We start from the raw sequence: 26,101 nt of genomic DNA, 5'->3' as shown, positions 1-26,101 counted from the left end.
ACTTATCTTCTTCCTTCCTTATTATACGGAGCCCCTCTCCTAACCAACCTGTCCTCCTCTATCACCTATAAACTAGAAAACGGCTACAACAAAATCTCTAAATGTGCCTCTAAATCTAAAAATACCACCCATCACTGCCTAACCCTACAATCCCTGAATTGGCTTGAACTCCCAAACTACCTAGACTATCTCCAACTCACTACTGCATATAGACTCATATTTCACCCAACAAAATGTCCTGCTCTAACTAACATCCTTCCCCTTTATACACCCAACAGAGCTCTCAGATCTGAAAATCAGAACTTAATTACTCTCCATAAACCTAAACGTCCTGCTGGCCAACTTCTCCTATCTTTCTCACTAGGCAAAAAATGGAATTCCCTTCCCTCCACACTAAGAACCATACCAAACTCAGAAAACTTCAAAACCCAACTATTCAAACACCTGTCCACTAAATGGAAATGTACCTGCCTTCACCCACCCCAATCAAAGGGGGGTTCTCTCTGGTTCCCAAGCTCTGCAACTCTCATAGTTATCTTCCTATTAGCCTATCTAAGCTCTCAACAATTTCTATAACTTCTCTCTAAGCTCTCAACAACTCCTACAGCTACCCTCACACAGCCCAACCTTGTAAATATTGTAAATAGCATTCTACTGTTGATGTGTGTATGTAAAGCGTATTTATATTTTCTTAAAAGGTTTGTATGTAAACTGTTTCAACACCTAACACATATCTGTTTTCCTCAAATGAAACTGTATGATCCCTACCTTCAAGCTTAATGAATTTGTTAACTATGCATGATATTGAATGCATTTATGAGTAACTATTCTACATAATGCTATCTTTAATATTAACTATCAATTGTATCTAAATTGTATAATGCATCTTGGAGCTTTTCTCCCCGGGCCTCCACTGAAAATGGGTCAATTTGGCCCAGTGGACTTCCCCAGTAATCAAACTGCAAATAAATAAATAAATAAATAAATAAATAAATATGGCCTTTCAAATATTAGAAAGGGATCTGCATACACACACACACACACACACACACACACATATATATATATGGGTCTATCTGAGTTCATCGACACTTTAATTAGGTGAGTGTGCGAGTAAGGTAAGTGTGCAATGTTGGTGTTTTGTAGGGGTATGTGTGGGTTAGTGTTTGTTTGTAAGGATTTTGGTGTGCTTGTGTTGTGTGTGTGAGTGTTGGATAGGGATGTGTTTTGTTTGTTGGTATGTTGTGTCGGTTTGTGAACTGTCGATCTGTTAAATGAGTTTATTTGAAAATGTCGATGAACTCAGATAGATCCATATATATATATATATATATATATATATATATATATATATATATATAATGCTGGGACTGGAAAAAAAGATGAAGGAAAAACTTTCCTCTTCAAATCCAGCTACTCAATGAGCAATGTATACAGGCCCAAAACATTTTTGACCATTGCATGAAGTGACTGATGTCATCCTTAGCATAGTGTAATCATCAGATACTCTTCTTAGCAGTTGCATTACTGCTCCTCAAAGAAAGAAATTTCACATTCCTATTTAAACACATTGATATCTCACTCTGAAAATGCTACAATCCTAGGAAACTTCAGTTTGAATCTTGTAGTTCCCTAGAAGAATATCTTTGAAATATATGATTTTCTTGCTGACCTAGAATAATATTAGTCAGGTATTGAATCAAATAATCTAATGTAAAACTGATTAAAATATACTCTGCTACATCTCTTAATAACAAATATACCAAACGTCTTAAAATCTGTATATATCCCTCCCCTAATCTCAGTGATCACAACCCTATATCGTATAGCCATCTTGGAAATTGTTTGAGGTTGTAGCATTGATGAACTCCTTCACTGTTTTTCTGCATAACTGTAGACAGTTTAGGCTATTCACATGCTGGCAAAATCTGTGATATAAAAATACAGTTAGAGTGAGATATACTTATTTGAATGGAGATAACTTTTATACATGATCATAATGTATTCTGATTCAAACACATCATATATTTTGATTAACCACTAGGACCTAATTAGTGGCAGTGATTTATTCTAGATAAAGTATTGAATTTTAAGTATGTATGTTAGCCACTTTTGTTAGTATTAAATATGCCCCTGATTCCATTCTTTCATTGCAAGTGCTGCCAGTTGGGATGGAGAAGACCTGAGGATGATGCTTTCTTAAGCTACATGAACATGAAGAGGATCAGTGGAAGTGTAGCAGCACCCCACCCCGCTTTCAGAAGTGGAAATGCATTTTAACTCATTGTTGTCCCGTTCCACTTCAATAAACACACAACACCGAATGACATTTGGTGACCTTTATTAGACTTCCATAAACATGATTGTTAACCAATAGTTATGCATTTCGGGGATAATAACATCCATGAAAGAAGACAAAAAATAACCATAAGGACAGTGTACCGCTCACCCTTGAAAAGCAGCGTCCCCCACTTGCTCACTTATCTTTGCACTAACCAGGCAGCGTTTCCGCTCACCTTTAATTTATTGATTTACACCACCATCCAAGTAAGCAGCTCTGCTTGCTTATTAACTTATCCACCAGAGCAACCACTCACTTTCAACTTATTGAATTGCACATCCATCACCAGAGGGGGAACAGAAGAGGGTAAGCCTGCCCCTCTTCTCCACCCACCAGCCTGACCAGGCTGTTTACCCTCTTCCACCAAAGCTTCCATCCTAGGGCCAAACATCATTTGGTTCACCCATTTTCTCTACTCCAGCTAGATCATTAAGATCAGCCCTCATCTGCAAAGAAACACAAAACCATACCTTTGTTAAGCCTCCCTCGTAGACACCATATTCAAATCCTGACTATCCCCTAGAACACCTACATACCTGCAGTGCCTGAAAACCCCACTATCCCAAACCAGTGTAAATTCAACTGTGCCTCAATGAGCCCGAATAAAGTAATATTACTCTCAACCCCACTGTACCACACCAAGCCTACAGCACCTGGTATTCCCAGGTGGTCACCCATCCAAATACTAACCAGGCCCGACCCTGCTTAGCTTCCAAGATCAGAAGAGATCAGGCACATTCAGGGTGGTATAGCCATAGGCAAAACAACTATTGTGACAGAATTCATTACCTTTCACCTCAGTTTCCTTCAAGGCTTTGCTCACTCTGCTAACAGCCCTCTACAACCTCATTGCATACCACTCTGATGACCAAAACATCTCCTATGACCAGTGTATTCAGAATGACAGGAACAGCCACCCCGACAAATCCATCACCTTACATCCACTTCCTTCAAGCCCCGACTGCTTACATCTGCAAAAGAAAGAACACTGTAAATTCATGACACTCACCCATCAAACTTTCTTAAAGACATTAAACCATGTCAAAAAGCTCCCTTATTCTTCGAACTGCCCCATTACACTGTCCTATCTCCCTTATCTCAACCCAACCCCACCTTACCTGCATATAATCCTTTCACAGCCAAAGCAATAAACATACAACAGCATCAGTGACCTTCAATAAGCACCAAAAGTAAACTAATGCCAACTGAATATGTTGCAAGTAATCACTGTAGAAAGATAAATATAATTATACCTTACCTGCATCACCTATTGATTCCATATGAAAACCGTCTAATAGTCTGCTGAACATTTATGTGACCATCACTGCAAAATATCCCCACAACTCCGTGCAAAAAGAGGTAACGGCTGTTTAGCTCACTGTTGCCATATACAATAGAAGAAAACAAATTTTACCTACTTTCTTGCAATTTAATCTACCAATTCAGTCTGTATGACAGCAACTTGTGTAAACAATAATAACCCCAATTCCCCCAACTAAACTGAATCATGAAACATCCACATAGCAGCAGCCCTCATAACCACAAAGAACCACCATCTTCCATAATCAACAGAATGCATATAACCCTAAATTAATTTCCTACTACCCCAAATCTGCCTGTCCTCACATTTCCACTGCCTCTATACCTACAATCCCACCCCTGTAGTCCAAAATAATGGTTAACAGTACTAAAGTCACACAGCCCACCGCCACCAATGACCACTTCATTAACCTTTCATATAAGATGTCTGCTAGCCATCAGCGGTGACCAGCCTAAGCTAAACAATTAAGATCCTTCCTTCAAACTCCTTCCTGCTAGCCTGCAATCTGAAAATTCCCCCCAATACCTCAATCCCCAACTTTGGTGTTGCCTCCGTAATTAATAGCAAATATCCTGAAACCAACCCTAACTAAGTGCTCAAACCCCAGCCATTAACTGCCATACTCCAATCTACCACAATGCTCAGCCTATTAAACCTTATCCAGTGATGCTCAATAAATCCCATGCAAACCAATAAAACTGCCGGATATACAGAAACTGAAGAGCTACAAACATTCATAACCCCTCCTTGTCCCTAGCTTACTCCAACCATGCTAACTGTCAAAGCATCAAAGTTCTCAGCTGAACCCATCGTCCAATCCTATATCCCCAGAACATAAAACCCCACTCTCATGCCCCAAAACATGCTCCAAAGTCACATTACAATAATTCCATCCTTTATAGCCACCCCAACTCCCCTTGAACACCGCCAATCCTGCTTCACCATGCCTATAATTTACCTTGAATCACCTTTCAGCACCCTGCCACAAATCTGACATGTCAAGTTAAGTACTTACCGAAGTAGGCTTAGCCACCATCACCTTCAAGAGTGCTTATACACTCCATCAACTGATGACCCTCTGCGCTTCCCATCTGCAAAATAAAAGACGAAATAATATCTGTGCACATTAACTCCTTCACAGTAGCCACTGCTAGGTGCCACCTTGCTCATGAATTTCACCTCTTTTATCCTAAAAACTCCTCCAAAAATGTAGCAATAACCAGTTTCCAAACCATATTATTCATTTAGACCAAGAAAACACAAAGGTAGAACAAATGGCCTGTCAGGGATAACTTTCAGCTATTTCTCAAAACCCCTAACCCATTGCATACAAGTCCATCAGCCAGAACATCCAGCTCATCAGGACCAATTACCTTTAACAACTTCCTACAGGCCCATAATTGTTGCTTACTTTGCGCTCCCCCACTTGGACACCTATATGCACCATTCTATAAATGTAGACAGCCACCAGTACCTGGACCTTCAAACCCACTTCCCTCTGATCACCGACTGATGTCCACTCTGCTGTTCCCCACCTACAAAAGAACAGAAAATTGTAAATTCTCAGCATACACATCCAAAGATTCCTGAAGCCACCCTTAAGTGCCACTGGGGCAAGCCTGTTCAACTGCACAGCCACTACAATGGCCCGCAACCCCCCCATCTCCAATAAAAAGCCATTGTAGGAGCTTCACCCCAAAGCTGCTTGTACTGCAATGATCTGGAATGCAGCACTGTTATATTAAAAACAACCACGAAATGTGCGGAAAGCTCTCCAACAAAAAAACCAAAAACTCAGCTGGGAGTGCAAATCCCTAGGAAGAGAGACCCCCGTTGAATTTACTCAGCTTTAATAACAACAATAAAAATGTTAAAACACACTGTACATTAACGCTCTTCCAAAAATACATGCGTTTTCGTCCTATCCACTGGACTTCATCAGATGTTATTTCTAATTAAACAAGTCACTTTTATACTTCCATAAAAAGCCAAAAACCAATGAAAAACATTAATTAATTTTGAATGCACAAATCAACATACATCTTTGGGCTCATTAATATTTATAAGTATAATTTCCTTTCATGTTGTTACCTTATAATAAATAAATATAAATTAATATAAATTATTATATACTCAAATAGCATTTCTTAAATAATTATAAAACCTTTTAAAATAAATATATATATTCTGTAATTTCATATAAAAAGGGCTTAAAATAAGTCACATAAGAGAAACTTCATATTATAAAGGAACAAAACTTTTAGTAACAGAACAGCACCACCTAGAGATGAAATTCTATATTGCACTTAAATTCATAGCTTAGCTGCCTTTAATTTCAATAGGGGTAATATAGACACATGTTCATTTAAGCCTGGGGACTTACTTGCTTCCAGTGTCACTTGCCACCATAATTCCCTATAACCTATAGTATCTTCCCAGGGGCCCCCTCTAATACCACTTTTAATATGCTCTACAACAAAAAAGTGGAATTTACTTTCTTTACATACCTTCGAATGCTTAAAGAGAGCGTTTGTTTCTTTCTCTTTTACTATATCGTAGGTATGTTCATAAACTTTTTTTTTTAAAGTTCTTTCTGTCTTACCTATATAAAAGGACCCACACTTTTCACAGGTGGCAAGATACACTAAGCCCTTGGAATCACAATTATACAATCCTTTGCTAAAAATCCATCTATCTCTACTTTCTACATATATTTTCTCCTTATTAGCAATGTAATCACATTGATTACACTTCCCACATTTATATGTACCTCTCCTTTTGGTACCATTAACTCTATTAATCTTATTATAATCAATCTTCTTGTGTTCCAAAAATTCCTTAATATTATTAGAATTTCTGTATACCACCTTGGGTATACTCATAGGTAATCCCTCTAGGTCAGTAAATGCCATAATTCTTTCCCACTCCTTATGAAAAATTGCCCTAGTATTATAATTTAAGGCATTATATTCTAAAATAAGGGCGTATTGATACTCTCCATTGGTATTAGTGTCTTTCATTCCTACTACCTGGTTCACATTATTTTCATTTATTCCTAAAATAGGTTTGAATTTATCTGATCTACCTCTTTCCACTTCTAACGTAATGTTTGCAACAAAATCCTTAGCATATCCCCTTTCCAAAAACATCCTTTCCAAAAAATCACATTCCAAGATAAAATCATTCGAATTACTTGTCATTCGTGACCCCCTCACAAATTGACCTTTTACTATATTTTTCTTGCAATGTGCTGGATGTGCACTTTATAATGTAGGAATGAATTACAATAAGTTGGTTTCCTATATACTTTAGTTGCAAAAGAATCATTACATTTATATATTTCTATATCCAGATATTGTAGACTAGATTCGGAAACTTTGTAAGTGAATCTAAGGAAATCTGTGGTCTCATTAATATATTTTATAAAATCCTCTAACTTCTCACTCCCCCCTATCCAAAAAATTACTATATCATCCAGGAACCTCCTATAAAGGTTCCAGCAAGAATTAAAACTAGAATTAAGGACATGTGTTTCCTCCCAGTTAGCCAAGACTAGGTTTGCAAATGTAGGTGCACAGGCTGCCCCCATAGCAACGCCTTGGGTTTGTTGGAAAAATTCCCCATTAAATAATAAAAAATTATTTTTAAGAACCATATCCATTAAGCCTGTGCATACTACCTTTTCTTTGTGAATTAACATTCTATCTTGAAACACTTCCTCCTCAAACATTTTCATACCTTCAGAACAGGGGATGGATGAGAAAAGATCCACAATATCTATTGTCACAAATAATAAGTCTTCAGTATACAGTTCCGAATTAACTACCCTTAAAAGGTCCCATGAATCTTTTAAAATAGCTGTCTTGTTAGTCCATATATGCTTAGTTTTACTATCTATAAATTTAGCTAATGGTAATGTTTTTGAGACATCTGCTGATACAATAGGTCTCAGTGGCGGGTCTATCACATTTTTATGCACCTTAGGGATGCCATAAATTACTGGTATCTTGGGTTTGTCCACCCTAAGATAAGTTAGTATACTTCCATCTATAATTCCCTCATTAAACATAGCCTCTAATTCCATGTCAATTCTTTTATAGGCTACATTAATTTCATTTTTAGATACTACAGTATATTTATTTTCATCTCGAAGAATTTGATTCATTTTACCTTCATATATAATAGTATCCATTATAATAGCCCCCCCACCCTTATCTGGTTTCATTATTCTCACATTAAAATTATCTTTTAATTCATTTAAAATCTTGTATTCTCCTTTATTAAGATTCATATTACATCTAGTTCTTCTATATACCTTCCTAATTTCACTTTTCATAACACTTTCTAAATGTTTAAGTTGAGGATGAATGGGGGGGTTAAATGTCGATTTTTTCACCAACATTTGATTAGAACCCACTTTATTATGCTTATCATTCTTAGAAAATACTAAATTCAAGTTAATTTTCCTTAAAAATAATTTTAAATCAAGGAGTGTGGACGTCAAATCTCCTTTTACCTGAGGAATAAATTTAAAACCTTTTCCTAATAAGCTAAAATGTTCTTTTTCAAGTAAAACATTACTATAATTATAGATAGTAAAACCATTTAAAATATTAATACATCCTTCCTCATGTTATCACTTATTTTGGACTCTGGGTCGGGGGTACATCCATTTAATATCTCCCCTTCCCCCTTCTCCCCCCTCTCATAGGTAAATTTCCATTCTGGGGCCTATGAAACGTCGAATACCTATATTCCCTATCTAGTAGGGGGAAATCCCTATCATAATCATACTTCTTCCATCCTTCTCCTGTTAGGTCAGGCTCCACATCCTGTCCCTGTATATAAGTTCTTTTATTATTCTTATTTTTATTATTATAATTATTATTATTATATGCATATGTATATATGGGGGGTTTTGGGTAGCGTATATTATTTTCATAGTCTTGTATATCACGTTTAAGTTTTTCCATTTTCCTGTTAATTAACCCTTTGCATTTGTCATCTATTTCATCCCTTATCTTATAGTATTTCTCTCTCTCCTCAATAATACCAAAAAATAAATCCTCTTTAATAAGTTCCTCTAATTCATCAATATCTTTTAGCAAAACTGTTAAAATCCTATTATTTTCTTTAATAATTCATTTTAAAATATCTATACCACTTTTATTAAAAACTTCCAGCAATTCCTTGTGAAAAACAGAGCCCAGTTGAACATTGTTAGGAAATTTATAAATTCTTAATCCTTTAGGAACAATGTTCCTTCTAATGCATTCAATTAGATAAGCGTTCTCAATTAATAGCGTTCTATATTTAAACATACATTTAGACATATTGTCCACCATTTTGTTGAAAGAGTCTCCATTCTTAAACTCTTTCAGGTTAAAATTGTCCAGTTTAAAGCAAAAGCTTTTGTTTAACCAAGCATTTGTTTCAATGGTTCTAAATGAAGGGACAGTATCTGTATTGTCACGACCCAAATTCTGTATATTAGTGTCGACACCTTCTATTCTGATATCCTCTGAGATACCCACTAAAAGCACTCTTGGTGTAGCTACAGGGTTGAAAGATCCACCATTCGGTTCCGAAAGGTCGCTGGCGTTGGTACCATCACCAATAAGCTCCCTCTTTCTCTTGCTCTTCTGAAATATCGGCTCACCATTTCCGCTTCCTGTAGTATGGGACGCCTGAGATTTCGTCCCCGTCAAGGATTTACACAAGGGTGTCAGCAAGTCTATCAATTCAGTCAATTGTCCGACCAATTTCCTGGACTGGCCAAGCTCATCATGCCCCTTCAAGGACGGAGATCCACTCTCCATGTGAACCGCAAATGAAACCAAAAACAACGAAATGTGCAGAAAGCTCTCCAACAAAAAAAACAAGAACTCAGCTGGGAGTGCAAATCCCAAGGAAGAGAGACCTCCGTTGAATTTACTCAGCTTTAATAACCACAATAAAAACGTTAAAACACACTGTACATTAACGCTCTTCCAAAAATACACGCATTTTTGTCCTATCCACTGGACTTCATCAGATGTTATTTCTAATTAAACAAGTCACTTTTATACTTCCATAAAAAGCCAAAAAAACAATGAAAAACATTAATTAATTTTGAATGCACAAATCAACATACATCTTTGGGCTCATTAATATTTATAAGTATAATTTCCTTTCATGTTGTTACCTTATAATAAATAAATATAAATTAATATAAATTATTACATACTCAAATAGCATTTCTTAAATAATTATAAAACCTTTTAAAATAAATATATATATTCTGTAATTTCATATAAAAAGGGCTTAAAATAAGTCACATAAGAGAAACTTCATATTATAAAGGAACAAAATTTTTAGTAACAGAACAGCACCACCTAGAGATGAAATTCTATATTGCACTTAAATTCATAGCTTAGCTGCCTTTAATTTCAATAGGGGTAATATAGACACATGTTCATTTAAGCCTGGGGACTTACTTGCTTCCAGTGTCACTACCCACCAGAATTTCCTATAACCTATAGTATCTTCCCAGGGGCCCCCTCTAATACCACTTTTAATATGCTCTACAACAAAAAAGTGGAATTTACTTTTTTTACATACCTTGATTTGTTTCTTTCTCTTTTACTATATAGTAGGTATGTTCATAAACTCTTCTTTTTAAAGTTTTTAAAGGTTTTAAATTTATTCCTCAGGTAAATTGATTTAAAATTATTTTTAAGGAAAATTAACTTGAATTTAGTATTTTCTAAGAATGATAAGCATAATAAAGTGGGTTCTAATCAAATGTTGGTGAAAAAATCGACATTTAACCCCCCATTCATCCTCAACTTAAAAATTTAGAAAGTGTTATGGAAAGTGAAATTAGGAAGGTATATGTAATATGAATCTTAATAAAGGAGAATACAAGTTTTTAAATGAATTAAAAGATAATTTTAATGTGAGAATAATGAAACCAGATAATGGTGGGGGGGGGCTATTATAATGGATACTATTATATATGAAGCTAAAATGAATCAAATTCTTAGAGATGAAAATAAATATACTGTAGTATCTAAAAATGAAATTAATGTAGCCTATAAAAGAATTGAGATGGAATTAGAGGGTATGTTTAATGAGGGAATTATAGATGGAAGTATACTAACTTATCTTAGGGTGGACAAACCCAAGATACCAGTAATTTATGGCATCCCTAAGGTGCATAAAAATGTGATAGACCTGCCACTGAGACCTATTGTATCAGCAGATGTCTCAAAAACATTACCATTAGCTAAATTTATAGATAGTAAAACTAAGCATATATGGACTAACAAGACAGCTATTTTAAAAGATTCATGGGACCTTTTAGGGGTAGTTAATTCGGAACTGTATACTGAAGACTTATTATTTGTGACAATAGATATTGTGGATCTTTTCTCATCCATCCCCTGTTCTGAAGGTATGAAAATGTTTGAGGAAGAAGTGTTTCAAGATAGAATGTTAATTCACAAAGAAAAGGTAGTATGCACAGGCTTAATGGATATGGTTCTTAAAAATAATTTTTTATTATTTAATGGGGAATTTTTCCAACAAATCCAAGGTGTTGCTATGGGGGCAGCCTGTGCACCTACATTTGCAAACCTAGTCTTGGCTAACTGGGAGGAAACACATGTCCTTAATTCTAGTTTTAATTCTTGCTGGAACCTTTATAGGAGGTTCCTGGATGATATAGTAATTTTGGATAGTTTTATAAAATATATTAATGAGACCACAGATTTCCTTAGATTCACTTAAAAAGTTTCCGAATCTAGTCTACAATATCTGGATATAGAAATATATAAATGTAATGATTCTTTTGCAACTAAAGTATATAGGAAACCAACTTATTGTAATTCATTCCTACATTATAAAGTGCACATCCAGCACATTGCAAGAAAAATATAGTAAAAATGATTTTATCTTGGAATGTGATTTTTGGAAAGGATGTTTTATATGCTAAGGATTTTGTTGCAAACATTAGGTTAGAAGTGGAAAGAGGTAGATCAGATAAATTCAAACCTATTTTAGGAATAAAGGAAAATAATGTGAACCAGGTAGTAGGAATGAAAGACACTAATACCAATGGATATTTTAGAATATAATGCCTTAAATTATAATACTAGGGCAATTTTTCATAAGGAGTGGGAAAGAATTATGGCATTTACTGACCTAGAGGGATTACCTATGAGTATACCCAATGTGGTATACAGAAATTCTAATAATATTAAGGAATTTTTGGAACACAAGAAGATTGATTATAATAAGATTAATAGAGTTAATGGTACCAAAAGGAGAGGTACATATAAATGTGGGAAGTGTAATCAATGTGATTACATTGCTAATAAGGAGAAAATATATGTAGAAAGTAGAGATAGATGGATTTTTGTAGAATTGTGATTCCAAGGGCTTAGTGTATCTTGCCACCTGTGAAAAGTGTGGGTCCTTTTATATAGGTAAGACAGAAAGAACTTTAAAAAGAAGAGTTTATGAACATACCTATGATATAGTAAAAGAGAAAGAAACAAATGCTCTCTTTAAGCATTCAAAGGTATGTAAAGAAAGTAAATTCCACTTTTTTGTTGCAGAGCATATTAAAAGTGGTATTAGAACACTGGAAGCAAGTAAGTCCCCAGGCTTAAATGAACATGTGTCTATATTACCCCTATTGAAATTAAAGGCAGCTAAGCTATGAATTTAAGTGCAATATAGAATTTCATCTCTAGGTGGTGCTGTTCTGTTACTAAAAATTTTGTTCCTTATAATATGAAGTTTTTCTTATGTGACTTATTTTAAGCCCTTTTTATATGAAATTACAGAATATATATATTTATTTTAAAAGGTTTTATAATTATTTAAGAAATGCTATTTGAGTATGTAATAATTTATATTAATTTATATTTATTTATTATAAGGTAACAACATGAAAGGAAATTATACTTATAAATATTAATGGGCCCAAAGATGTATGTTGATTTGTGCATTCAAAATTAATTAATGTTTTTCATTGGTTTTTGGCTTTTTATGGAAGTATAAAAGTGACTTGTTTAATTAGAAATAACATCTGATGAAGTCCAGTTTATAGGACGAAAACGCATGTATTTTTGGAAGAGCGTTAATGTACAGTGTGTTTTAACGTTTTTATTGTGGTTATTAAAGCTGCGTAAATTCAACGGAGGTCTCTCTTCCTTGGGATTTGCATTCACTGTTATATTAAACCTACCACCGTAGCATCCAGCAATGACCTGGACAGACCTACCAAAGATGTTATAGGCATACACCTTCCTGAACATGAATAACCAAACTGACCATCAGAAGTCAATCAATTAAATTAGCCAGGACAGCCTGTGAATTTGGCCGAAACAAAATAGGGACAAGTTTAAAAAATATCACTTCTACAAACTTAGAAAGGTGACAGAAAAGGTTTTGCATTAGGATGAATTTGCTGAAGGGTATAAAGCTGAAAACTCAACTGTTAGTCATTTTCCAACTTTAATCTCTAATGATTTGCCAGTAATTTCCCAAAATTGACAATTTTGAAAAACAAACCAAAATAGGAGACATAAATCTATACATTCTGCGAAAACCTGTACAGTTGAGAAGTATGATTGACCTCCCTGGCTTGTCATCTTCAGTGATTCATACAAGTAGCCCTGCATGTGGTTGCATGCAGAAAACATTGCCTAATGAGCTATCTCATACCTAAGCTGTGCCATGTTCTGCTGCATTACATTACTGCATAAAAGCTAAATCAACAGCACCCTTTCCCACACCTCCAGTGTGCATCTCACACCATCATTTAATCCATAGATCATGGCTCTCCCAATTCTAATTTAAATTTATGTATGCAATAACACTGCTAGTCATTTCCAGTACAGAAGCAGATTCATTAAGACCAGCAGCTGCTTCCCCCCAACAAACTACCAAAGTTATAGCCCTTGATAATATATACCTTGAACTGCTCCTTTGTTCAAATCATATGCTTGTGACCCAGCAGCAAACTGTGGAATTCAAGTACTGAACAATAACTGACTAACAAACACTATCTCCCAAAATGTTACATCATGTGCTATCCAGATCAATGACAATCATTTCCCCAAGAAAGCCCGTGAAAATATCCAGTTTCTGTCACAACTTCCTACCACTACCAAGAAAAGATATAGCCCAGGAGACCCTTTTACCTTAATAAATCCCCATTTGCATTGGCATGGCCAGAAAGCAAAATACTACCAAGAAAGCCAATGTGAGCTGAAGTCTGAATATTCTGTGAAAATCTGTACCAAGCTATTGTCCAATACTCCTGGCCCTCCACTTCCCTGAACAGCCCTCACACCAAAATGTGACTCCTACCTCAACTACACTTGCCAAAACCCTCTAATCCCCTCCCTGTCCTTACCTCATTTCTCTCTCCCAATTAACCCTATTCTACCCTTATCCTTTTAATTCCTGCTAACCTATATATCTAGCACCCCATTGAAGATGACCCAGGACAAAGGGTCTGTTCCAAACCTCATTTGCTGGCCAGGTAGGTGATCTGCACTGAACCTTTATACATAATTATGTAAAATGTTTTGTAAATTACAAAAATGGCTTAGCATTCAAGTAATTTTCCCAGCATCAGAATGCAAGGCTACCAGTTCATAGAACTGTCATAACATAAATACTTCTTTGGTGTTTCTCCCTTTACGATTCTCATAAGATCTTAAATGAGCAAAACTGGAACAAGTTAGCATGCAGAAAAAGAAACTCCCGCATATTTTAGTCATAATATTACATTCTGAGATATATAGCTTTAATATAGTTTATGGTGTTTTCTTTGCCTGTAATGATAGCTTACAACATATGTAAGTTAATTCACAGCAGGCATGCTTAAAATGTAAATTGCATAAAACAGAAGTTAACTGGCTTGATGTGACAGTTTTACTGTTAATGAGAATGCAGATTCGTCAAACATTTTTAAATATAGCCATAAAACAAATGAAGCAGAAAAAATGCAGAGGCAACATGGATTAACATCTTTTGACACAATTAATTTATCTACATGGCAATATACCAGAAGATTATGCATATACTTTTATCGCTTTGCTTCCAGTGAATTAACAATTAAAGAGAGAGGTGAGAACCCCTGTCTAGAATATAGCATGTGTCGGTAAATACATAGAGCAACACTACTGACATAAAATCTGTTATGTAACACCCTGTTATCCACTTTAACTGAAGGCATCTGAAGTACTTCTCTGTCATGTAAAGTTGTTCTATTTCTGACAGTTTTGTAAACTAATATTACTGCTACAGAAATATGATGCTAGGATATTATGTTGTGTTTTGAATTTTGGGAATGTCTAATTCTATCAGGTAAATGCATGACAACTGTGGTCCTGTCTAAGGAAATGTATATACAGATGTTTTTCCTGCATATTTATTTGTGTGTATGTATACTTAAATAAATCATAATTGAGTCTAAAAGGAGCTAAAAACAGAAGCATTTTTTTAAACCAGACTTAAGAGTTGCAGATTTTTGTTTAAAAATTTAAGGAACTTGTGCACTTTCTGTGGGATTTCCATTCACCATAAACACTTAATATATTATCATTGCAATTATCCAATTACCTGCTCATGTTCAGACACACTTGTGTCAGAATAATATTTCTATTTATCAATGCCAAAACTTACAACGTGTTGAAGAAGGAGAGACATCCAGTAAACCCACACATAAACCACAGGCATGTAAACAAAATATTAAGTGCATGGTAAAGTCAGCATGGGATAGAATCCCCCAGAACTGCACTGACTGTAATTACTTATTCAGATCAGCTAATCTAGTAAGTACCCAGTAATGATATAAAGCGCATCATTGCTGATGATTAATTGCAAGGTCTTATCACTAGCCGTGCATTGCTTCTTTACTTCAAAGACCACAACCTTCTCTTCCTTCAGCAAAATGAGAGAATAACAGAAAGAATAAGAAATAATGCAAATGCTATGCTGTTCTGATAGGTAAATTGGCTCTGTGCAGAATAATGAACACACTAGTTTATTTAAATAAAGCAAAAAACAATTTTCAAAAAAGGAAAAAAAATAGTTTTAACCTTTCAGACTGTATGAATCTTCCCCTGACACTGAGCAGAAGAGTTTGTGTGTTTTTTTTCCCTTTTGTTTCCTTACAACTTGTTTTACTGACTTGTAAGAGTGATGGACTTTGTTAATTATAGGTTCATAGGTTCATAGGTAGGTACTAGGCTATCTACCCGAGGGCATTTATAAGCCTAGCCAGAGTGTGTTGGCTTTCGCCGCCCCATTGATTAATTAACTGAGCCTCTGTCAAGCAGAGCCAATGAAGTGATCCCAGGGGTGTATTTTCTGTTACCACTTTGCTTCCTGTGAATTAACAATAAAAGAGAGAGGTGAGAACCCCTATCCATCAAGTTCATCAACTCATCAAGGTTTCTCTTGAAGAGTGTTAGTGAGGGGTTCTGCCTAATGTAGTTAGGAATTTTGTTCCAAAGCATGGGGAGTCTCTGTGACAGGAATTTATCCCTCCAGTATGTTCTATTTATTGTTGTGGCGAGGTTTAGCTCACAAGAGCGTGGCTTGCAGTGACTTGGATTTCTTTAGGTGGAACATGTCCAGCAATTCTGAGATGGACATGGCTTTGTAAGTCAGGCAGAGATCACCTATGAGTAAGCGATATGCCACTGAGTACAACCGGAGGTTTTCAAGTCAGTCTGCATAGGACATATGTTTGAGGCCAGTAATCCTCTTGGTGAGATACTTTTGTGGTCTTTCCAACTGTTGGAAGTGTCTTGTGAGGTATATCCCAAATGGGGCATTGTACTCTATGATGGGTCTGATGAGTGATGAGTAGCGGGGCACTATAACTTCTTTATTTCTAGATGTGAACCCTTTAGTAATTATATGGGCCACATAGAAGGATTTTCTAACTACTTTGGCAATATGATTGTCAAAGGAGAGATTACTATTTACCTGGGTCCCCAGATCTCTTATTACCTCTTCTGCATTAAGGGGGCTGCCACCTATGTGGTAATTCGTGGGTGTTTTGTTTTTCCCAAATGGAATGATTATGCATTTTTTTGGCATTTAGCTTGAGGCCATGACTTTGACACCAGGTGTCCTTCTCAGTAAGGCCTTTTTGGAGGATGTCCATGTCAGCCAGAGAGTCAACTATGGTTCCCGGTTTGCAGTCATCGGCAAACTTGGTTAGCCATAGTCCTCCTGTGTTTGCCTGCACTTCTGAAAAGTATATGCCGAACAGTAGGGGTCCCAGGACCGAGCCTTGTGGGGCACCACTTGTGACTGGTTTAGAGTCGGATCTGGAGCCTGCTATTCTTACAGTGTGAGTTCTGTCTGTAAGCCAGTTGGCAACCCATCTTGTGATGTAGGGGTTTATGCTCATGCTGGTGAGTTTTTCTATAATATCTGAGTGAGGAATGGTGTTGAATGCATTGGAGAGGTCAAGGTAGGCTGCGTGAACAACCTTTCCCTCATCTATGGCCTTGGTGACTCTCTCAAAGAAGTCAACCAGGTTTAGTAGGCATGATCTACCCTTAGCAAAGCTGAACTGGGTCGGGTCAAGTGTTTGGAGGTTCCCAATGTCTTTGTTAATGAGTTCCATGATGATGCGCTCCATAGCCTTGCAGACCAGGCTAGTCAGGCTTATGGGGTGATAGTTACCAGGGTCAGTTGTGGCCCCTCCTTTGTGGAACAGAATAACCGTTGCTGTGCACCATTCTATGGGCACATAGCCTGTAGAGAGGCTGAAGTTGAACAGCGTGTTTAGGTGGGGGTAAGTTTGTTCTGTAGTTCATGCAAGACGATCCTGGGACATCATCTGGCCCCATTGATGCTGTGTTTTTGACTTTTGAAAGGGCTGTTTTCACCCGTGCATCTGTGATTTCTGGGACATTACACTTTTCCGGTACTGTTGTGGGCCCTTTTGGCAGTGAGAGGGGGGGTGAAGTTTGCACTGAATCTATCTGCCAGGATGTTGGCAATATCAGTAGGTTCAGTATATTTTGTGCTATTTTGCACTAGCTCAGAGCATATCTGTGAGTTGCCACTTAGATTCTTGACATAGCTAAAGAAGGCTTTGTGGTTATCTTTCGAATCCTTGGCTAATTTCTTTTAAAGTTAGCCTTGGATGATTTTACGAGGGACCTTAGTTTCTTACTGATACTGATCAGGGATGTCTTTCCTTCTTGGGATTTGCTTTTTTTCTGAACTAGTTTCCTCCTTTTATTGTATAACCTGTTTATGGCAGGGGTCCACCAGTCTGGTTTCCTTCTCTTAGGGGAGTGAGTCTTGGTTTATTTAGGGATGGCACAATCTGTGCGTCCTTGTAGGTGCTCATAGAGTGCATTTGTAAAGGATTGTGCATCTTAGGCAGTGTTATCCTTTAGCGTGGGGGCTGTGAAACGTACCACCTCTGTCTTAAGTAAGGGGAAGTTTGCTTTAGAAAAGTTTTTCACTGTGGCTTCCTTGGTTGGGGGTGGTGCTGGAGTGTGGACATCCAGAGTGATTAGTTTATGGTCTGATCTAACCAGTGACAGGTTGACCTCCGGTGCGGAACACCTGTCCCCCATGTTGGTGATGACCAGGTCTAATATGTTTTCACCTCTGGGAGGGGAGTTTACCAGCTGATCCAGGGTGTTTGAGTTGATAAATTCCAGGAACAGCTGATCCTGGGAGTTTGTACTCGAGTAGTTTTCCCAGTTAATGGTAGGATAAATGAAATCGCCCAATATCAGGGTGTTCGGTAGGACCTTCATGTTTTCCAGTGTCTCCAGAAAGGCAGAGTGGTGGTCCTGGGATATGGAGGGTGATCTGTAGCAGGCTACAATTTGCGTTGCAGATCTGCCCAATGTTAGTTGCACATGGATGATCTCAGAGGTATCATGCTGTGCTACTAACCTGGAGGTGTAGGTATCCTTGATGAATATGGATACACCCCCTCCTTTTGTGTTTCGGTCCATGTTCTGTGGCTGAAATGTTTGATATGAGTTGTAGCCTGATAGTGCTGGAGTGCTCTCTGGAGCCTTGAACCAGGTTTCAGTTACTGCACAGATGTCGACATTCTCCATAATGAGGAGTGCTTTGAGCACATGCATTTTGAAATTTAAACTCCTGGCGTTGAGTAGCATAACCCTAATTTTTTTATTTGTGCTGTTTATGGAGGTGGGTTTGAATTTTGAGCCTTGCCTAAAAAAGGCACTATGGGGGCAGCAAGAGCCTTGGCCAGTATTCGAATGCCTAGGGGTAACAGGTGCAAGCCATCTCTTGTGAAGCAATGCGGCTTGTCGAGCATGTCGTCCCATGCTGACAGACACTGGATCCCCTTTGAATGACACCAGAAGCTTAGCCAATTGTTGAAATTGATAATTTTTTCTTTATACTGAGGTATCATTCTTGGTGAGGGCAGGATGCTACTCAGGGTCAGACCTGGGCTACATGATCAGAGAGCTCTTCCATGTCTCTTTTCATGTAGTCCAGGGAGGTACGTCTCATGTCATTCACACCAACATGAACAATGACAAAGTCATATTTGTAATTGTTCTGTTGTGACCTGAGTGCTTGTGTTATGTGGCGGATTCTAGCTCCCGACAGGCAGCTAACAGTAACCTTCTCCTTGTCCAGCCTAGTGAGTGGGACGTCAGTGTGCCTGACTATAGAGTCACCTATTAATAGTGTGTTAGGTATGTTATTTCACCTTAAGGGCTGTGATTGTGCAGCACATTGATTTTGTGTTTTATGTGTTGTCTGGTTTTGCAGGTTTTTTGGGTGTCTGCTTTGGAGCTCTCTGATGCTTTTGCAGGTTTTTATTTAGAGCTTCTGAGTATGATTTAGTGTATTTATGTGTATTTTTTGCCAGTGCTGGTTTAGTAGGTCTATGTGAGGCTGGAGGTGTGGTGCAAGTGTTAACCTTCTCCTCATGACTGTCTGTTCCAGTCTTGGGTGGAGAGAGCTTAGCCTTCAGTTTAGCTGTATAATTGCATCTCTCACATATGTTATTGTTTTGTGGTAGGAGGAGAGGGTTGTCTGTGTACATGAGGCAGTTGTAACATTGCCTCAGGATACCCAGGTTCCCCAGCTGGACTGGAGAGTATACCTGAAGTTGCCCTTTGATCATGCCTGAATAGTAGGGTGAGCTGCTTAGTTGCTTGGTTGGTGAGGGGTGGATAAAGAGCCCTGCCCTGCTGGGCAATCAAGTGTCGGGGTATATTAGTGCATGCTATTAGGTCTGAGCAAGTACTGGACTGTAGGATGCTTTTTGAGTGTTTATGTTGAGAGGTAGACTAGTTTCAAGGGAAAAACTGAAGAGGAGACTTAGTGGAGCCAGGAATAATTTAACCATAGCTAACCAGTGCTGCCCGGCGCATAAAACTGTGCAAATGCATTTTTTAAACTACTAACTTCTGGGCTGGAACCACTACTCCAGGGACAGATGGCTGCTCAAATTTCCCCTCTCTCACAGGTGAACAGAGAAACTTACATCTATCCAAGTAAGGTATGGGCAACTCAAAAACTTGTAACACAGTCCTGAATTCAGCACTATCCTGAAAACTGGACTATACTAGTTTAGAAGGGTGGGAAACAAGGAATGTTTTTTTTGTTTTTTTTTTTTAAAAGATAAGGCAAAAATAATAAAAAGTACACTTAAAACAGCTTTAAACAACTACAAGTGATCAGAAAAGGCTGTTGCCTCACAGCAAGAGGTTCTCCTGTTCGATTCTCGGCTGGAGTGCCTTCTGTGTGGAGTCTGCATGTCTTCCCCACAGTCGAGTGGCATTCGAAAGACATGCGTGAATGGGCATGCCTTCGCTGAAGTTTGGGCATCGGACTGGCAACTCGGCACCATAAAAATCTACTGCCAGTCATTAGCGGACCGGAGTTCCACTGTGGCGACCCCTAACTGGGAAAAGCCGAAAATACAAATAACAACTACTTTAATGTGTAGCCTACAACAGTTAAACAAATTATTTAAACAAAAAAAATGACTTTTTAAAAGTGCAGGTAGTCAAAGAAAGTACAATATGTGAAAAGAACAAGCTTTGAAATCACAATAAACACTGTAAAATCAGTGCTTAGGCGGAAAACAGTTAAGTACAGCAAGAAAATACAGAAAACTGATACTTAATCACTCCAAAGACTCTCTTTTAAGCTAGAAGGCTTGTATCAGTTTAAGGCTTTCTAGTGCTTTCCAGTACGTTAGTTACAGAAACGATGGGAAACAAGCACAGATGTGATCTTTTAAACCAGAAAGTTGAAAGAGATGGACAGCTTCCCAAATGATCAATAAACTACAATTCCTGGGCCAAGAACCACTCCTCTTGTGGTAGACAGGCTACCTAGTACTTACCACTCCCACTGATAAGCTAGAAGGCTCCAATCCAACACAAAGGCTTGGGGGGCTCAGAAGCTTACAAACAGTCCTGGATACAGCAAATCTGTATCTGGACTAGACTAGTTACAGGAAAGATGAGGATCAAGCACAAACACGGGCTTTAAAACCAGAAAGTTGAGAGAGATGGAAAACTGCCCAAACGGCCAATAAACTACAATTTCTGGGCTTGAACCACTCCTCTAGTGGTAGATAGGCTACCTAATACTTACCACTCCCAATGATAAGCTAGAAGGCTTCCCTCCAACACAGAAAGGCTTGGGGGGCTCAGAAGCTTACAAAGAGTCCTGGATGCAGCAAATCTGTACCTGGACTAGACTAGTTGCAGGAAAGGCATGGAACAAGCACAAATGCAGGCTTTTAAGCCAGCAAGTTGAAAGAGATGGAAAACTGCCTAAACTGCCAATAAACTACAATTTATGAGCCAAAACCCACTCTTCCCGTGGAAGATAGGCTACCTAGTGCTTACCACTCCCACTGATAAGCTAGAAGGCTTTCCTCCAACACAGAAATGTTTGGGGGGCTCCAGAAGCTTACCAACAATCCTGACTACAGCAACTCTGTATCTGGACTAGGCTAGTTACAGGAAAGGCGGGAAACAAGCACAAGTGCGGCTTTCAAACCAGAAAGTTGAAAGAGATGGAAGAAAACTGCCCAAAACGGCCAATAGCTACAATTTCTGGGTCAAGGACCACTCTCTTGTGGTAGAGAGGCTACCTAATGCTTACCACTCCCACTAATAAGCTGGAAGGCTTTCCTCCAACACAGAAAGGCTTGGGGGGGCTCAGGAGCTTACAAACTGTCCTGGTGGACTAGACTAATTACAGGAAAGGCGGGAAACAAGCGCAAACACAAGCTTTTAAATCAGAAGGTGGAAAGAGATGGAAAAGCTTCCCAAACAGCCACAAAACTATAATTTCTGGGCCAGAAACCTCTCCTCCTGTGGTAGATAGGCTAACTAGTGCTTACCACTCCCACTGATAAGCTAGAATGTTTCCTTCCAACACAGAAAGGCTTGGGGGTCTTAGGAGCTTACAAACTGTCCTGGTGGACTAGACTAGTTACAGGAAAGGCAGGAAACAAGCTTAGAATTTTTTATTTACAGAAAAGCAGCTAAAACAGCAGTATATACAATTCAAATGCAGTGCAGGCTAAAACACATGTGTAGCAATATTACGGCAAATACAGTTTAATTAAATGCAATTAAATTAACAAATGACTAAAAAACAAGTGCAGAAGGCATTAAATTAGAAGGCTACTAACAAGCAGTAATACATGTAGAGAAGAGCGACTGAACAGATAACAGCACACAGAACAGCAACTAAGAAAGTTACAGTAAGATCAGCTGAATAAAGTATATATATATATATATATATATATATATATATATATATATATATTTTTTTTTTTTTTTTTTTTTTTGAGGGAGGGAACAGAGAACAGACAACAAGGGACAGAAACAATACAGCACCACTATAAATAATAAGCAAATGTATAAATACAGCACAGTGCAAATTAAGTTGCAAAAAGTGTACTTATCAGTTTGGAATAGATTCCAACTCTGCTCACAGCAAATCTATCAGCTTTCCACCAGTTCACAGAAATGCAGTCTGTATTGGAATTACAGCAATGAAAATACACCTCAGGCAATGACTACCAGTTAGGATGTGGGCTGGCTCAACAACCCCCTACTTGAAACTAGCTCCCGAGCTACCCTGAGAAAAAAACACAGCAGAAAAAACAAGGGACAGAAACAATGCAGCACAACTATAAATAATAAACAAATGTATAAATATAGCACAGTGCAAATTAAGTTGCAAAAAGTGTACTTATCAGTTTGGAATAGATTCCAACTCTGCTCACAGCAAATCTATCAGCTTTCCACCAGTTCACAGAAATTTAGAGTTCACTGAAATTCGATTTTTGAGTACTTTTTTCTGAAAAACCATGTTGGACTGTATGATATGTTTCCTGGATAACCATTTAATCAGTGAAACTTTCCATCAAATTTCGAAAATTAAAAAAAAAAATAGATACTCTATATAAAGTATGGGGCAAAAGACAGAAGCATGAGGCTTTGCTACCTGTGCCCCCTTTCTTAGTATAACAGACTGAAAGGCTGTTTGTCATAAGTAAGTTTATAAAACTTGATGGAATATTCTGTTGAAAAAATGGATTTTGAGTAGAAACACTCATCATATTTTTATGTTCTTTTGATGGGTCCTTGTAGTTTTATGGAATGGCCATTAAAGTAACTTACCTAATCGGTTATTCAATTTATTTAAGTATGTCTGCACGTTTTGCTAACTGGGAACATCTAGTGTATTGAGGACCATTTTCATTGAAGGCCTGTGGAAGAAAACTGTACAATAAAAAAGTAATCCAACAGAGCATGCTCATATCTTCTGAAAAAATAGCAAAAGGAAAGTTATATATTGTCTGCATTTGAAGTTTCACAATACATACAGAAGGTACACAAATGGAGGGCAGTTACAGTTTCATTGCATTACATAATATAGTCAGTTAGAGATAGAATTCACATAGTATTAAGGGTACTTACACCAGGTGCTCAGATCAGCATTTTGTTTCTGTTTGAAAAACATTTTTATTTTCTGTTTACATAACACTGTTAAGGTCTCTCACTCTCTGCTGTGTTGGCCAGCACATACCATGCATTCCACATAAATCAAATGAACATGTCCACTTTTTATGATACTATGATATTATCCTTTTTCAAAGATCAGAAATGGGTTTCCTCCTTTAAAACAAATGACAGAGGGGTCTGAATCAGAAGCCATGAGATGAAAGTTTGGGGAAGTTGGTAGGTAACTGCTGAGACTAAGGGCTCTAAGGGACTAGCAGAGTCTAGACGTGTGGTAGTTTTTATAACTGATTCACAAGAAGAAAAAGGCACAGCAAGAAGGTGGGTAGTGGCCTGCTTATAGACAGTGCTGGAAATTATTTTCATAGAAAAGGTGGTGGATGTATGAAATTATTTTGCTGTTGAGGTAGTTGGGCCCACAGGTGCAATCTAACTTGTGATTTCATTTAATTTTTATCATGAGTGAAGGAGATTAGACTGTAGTCTAAAAAGAACCTGAGATTAAGGTAGCAGGTAAAATGGAAATGACAGCTGTCAAGTGCCATTCACAGCAATGTTTCTGTGCTTCTCTATCAGGGTAAGAGTTTGCTCTAGTCATATATTTGATAACCAGATTTTAAAGCTAGTGAAAGAAATGAGAAAAAAAAATTGCTGAGACAGCTAAAGTAGATATTTCCAGGTCTGTTTTTTTAATTTATGCAACAATGCCAAGATATCCAGACAGGGAGGGAGGGAGGGATGCATGAAAAGTTCAGAATTTTAAAAATGCTTTCTAGTTTCCAAAATCTGTCCACATTACTTATCATGGGATAAGTAAACATACTACACACCTGCATAGTTCTGACAGCTTTATCGCAGATGATTCAAATTCTGGTCTCTTCCTTGCAGCCTGACTTATGAATTCATAAATTTATGTTTTTGTTAGTTAAGCATGTTTCTATTTTTTGCATTTCTCTATGCTGTCTCCAACTAGACTTCAGTTTAAAGTATCTTTTTCAGGATTAATGGCAAAAGTAAGTTATTTTCTGGACATTGCTTTGACCCAACTGTCACGTAGTGTGGAAATGAATTTTTGAATGAAGTCACTGCAAGGGAAATTCTCCTTTTCATGAGATCTGTTTGTTGTTTGATATTGACTTTTTAGCATTCGCACTTACCTCTTGAATTTCTATCACATAAACTGCTAGATGCAGAATTCAACACCAGCTCTAAAAAAGTTAACTTTAATTAATATTTGCTTATTTCTTTCTTTATTGGTAGATGTATTACCCTTGGCTTTTTTTTCACATGAACAACTTAATTGCAGAGAAACATTTTGCTAAAGATCACACAGTATGGCAGGTGGCATCTGATGGTATTCAAACAGATCTCTGTATTTGCATGTCAGCATCTTATTAACAGAGTTAAAGCAGTGAAGATTAATCAGCTTGTGGACTTTAAGGTAACATTAAAATATCACTAATTCAAGTAACAGCATGGTACCCCTAACCTGATCCATAGCACATCCAACATCTTTGTTCAAAAGTTTTGTGGAAATGTGGTGTGTGTGTGTGTGTGTGTGTGTGTGTGTGTGTGTGTGTGTGTGTGTGTGTGTGTGTGTGTGCATGTGTGTGAACCTGTCCGCCTTTCTCTCTATAGACACACACACACACACATACACTTGTAACTGAAATGCTCAGTTTGTCTCTGCAGTCTGTGTACTGTTGCTGACAATGACTTGTGCTGTATTCAAACCTTTTAGCAAAGCAGCAGTGATTATGCAGTAGTCAGGATTGTGCGACTGAGGAGTTGATGCATGTATCTAAATATGTGGGGGGGGGCAGAGCCCCACATCTGCAAGGCAATGTATGGTGAAGTCTTCACATTAATGTGTAGGATATAGAAACATTTGCTAGAGATATTTGCTTCCTTGCATTGTTTTTGTTGAGTTATGTGGTTGAGGTACAGTCATTGCTATATTTGAAGCTCTTACATTTATTTCACTGAAATGGGACATTAGTTGTTTCAAAACTATGTTAAGGGCTGCGCTTTTGGGTGTGATATTTCCAATTGATATTACTCATTTTAAAGCTATTACATTTACAGAGTAGTGTACCAGGCACAGGGAGTCAATGCAGTACACATTTATGGATTGATTATCTCACCTGTGGTGTCTGCTGTAATATTGCAAAAAGAAAGCTATTAGGACTGCTTTTGTGCTCCTCTGTTATTCATTGCTATGACTGCCCAAAGTTGCATGTTGTCAATGATTGAAGATTGGTGCTTCTAGGGTTAGTGATTGTATTAGGGTTGCCAACCGTCCTGTTTTTCCCAGGATGTTCTGGATTTGGTCATCTGTGTCCTGTGTCCTAGGAGGGACCTTCCCAGGACACCATATGTCCTGTTTTTGGCACAGCTTAGCACAAGTTA

General features: G+C 37.6%; 1 non-coding gene across 1 annotated transcript; it reads right to left on the bottom strand.

Moving 5' to 3' along the window:
• Window positions 1–2,982: 2,982 nt before the first annotated feature.
• LOC122807297 lies at window positions 2,983–3,101 on the bottom strand. The gene has a single exon (XR_006365624.1). It is a non-coding gene; the product is annotated as a 5S ribosomal RNA (ribosomal RNA).
• Between the last annotated feature and the right edge of the window lie 23,000 nt (window positions 3,102–26,101).

The sequence above is a fragment of the Protopterus annectens genome, chromosome 7.part0 (assembly GCF_019279795.1).
Source record: "Protopterus annectens isolate FY-2018-M chromosome 7.part0, PAN1.0, whole genome shotgun sequence".
Lineage (NCBI taxonomy): Eukaryota > Metazoa > Chordata > Ceratodontiformes > Protopteridae > Protopterus > Protopterus annectens.
Note: the sequence above shows the minus strand (reverse complement) of the source record. Positions and strands in the feature narration are given on the sequence as shown.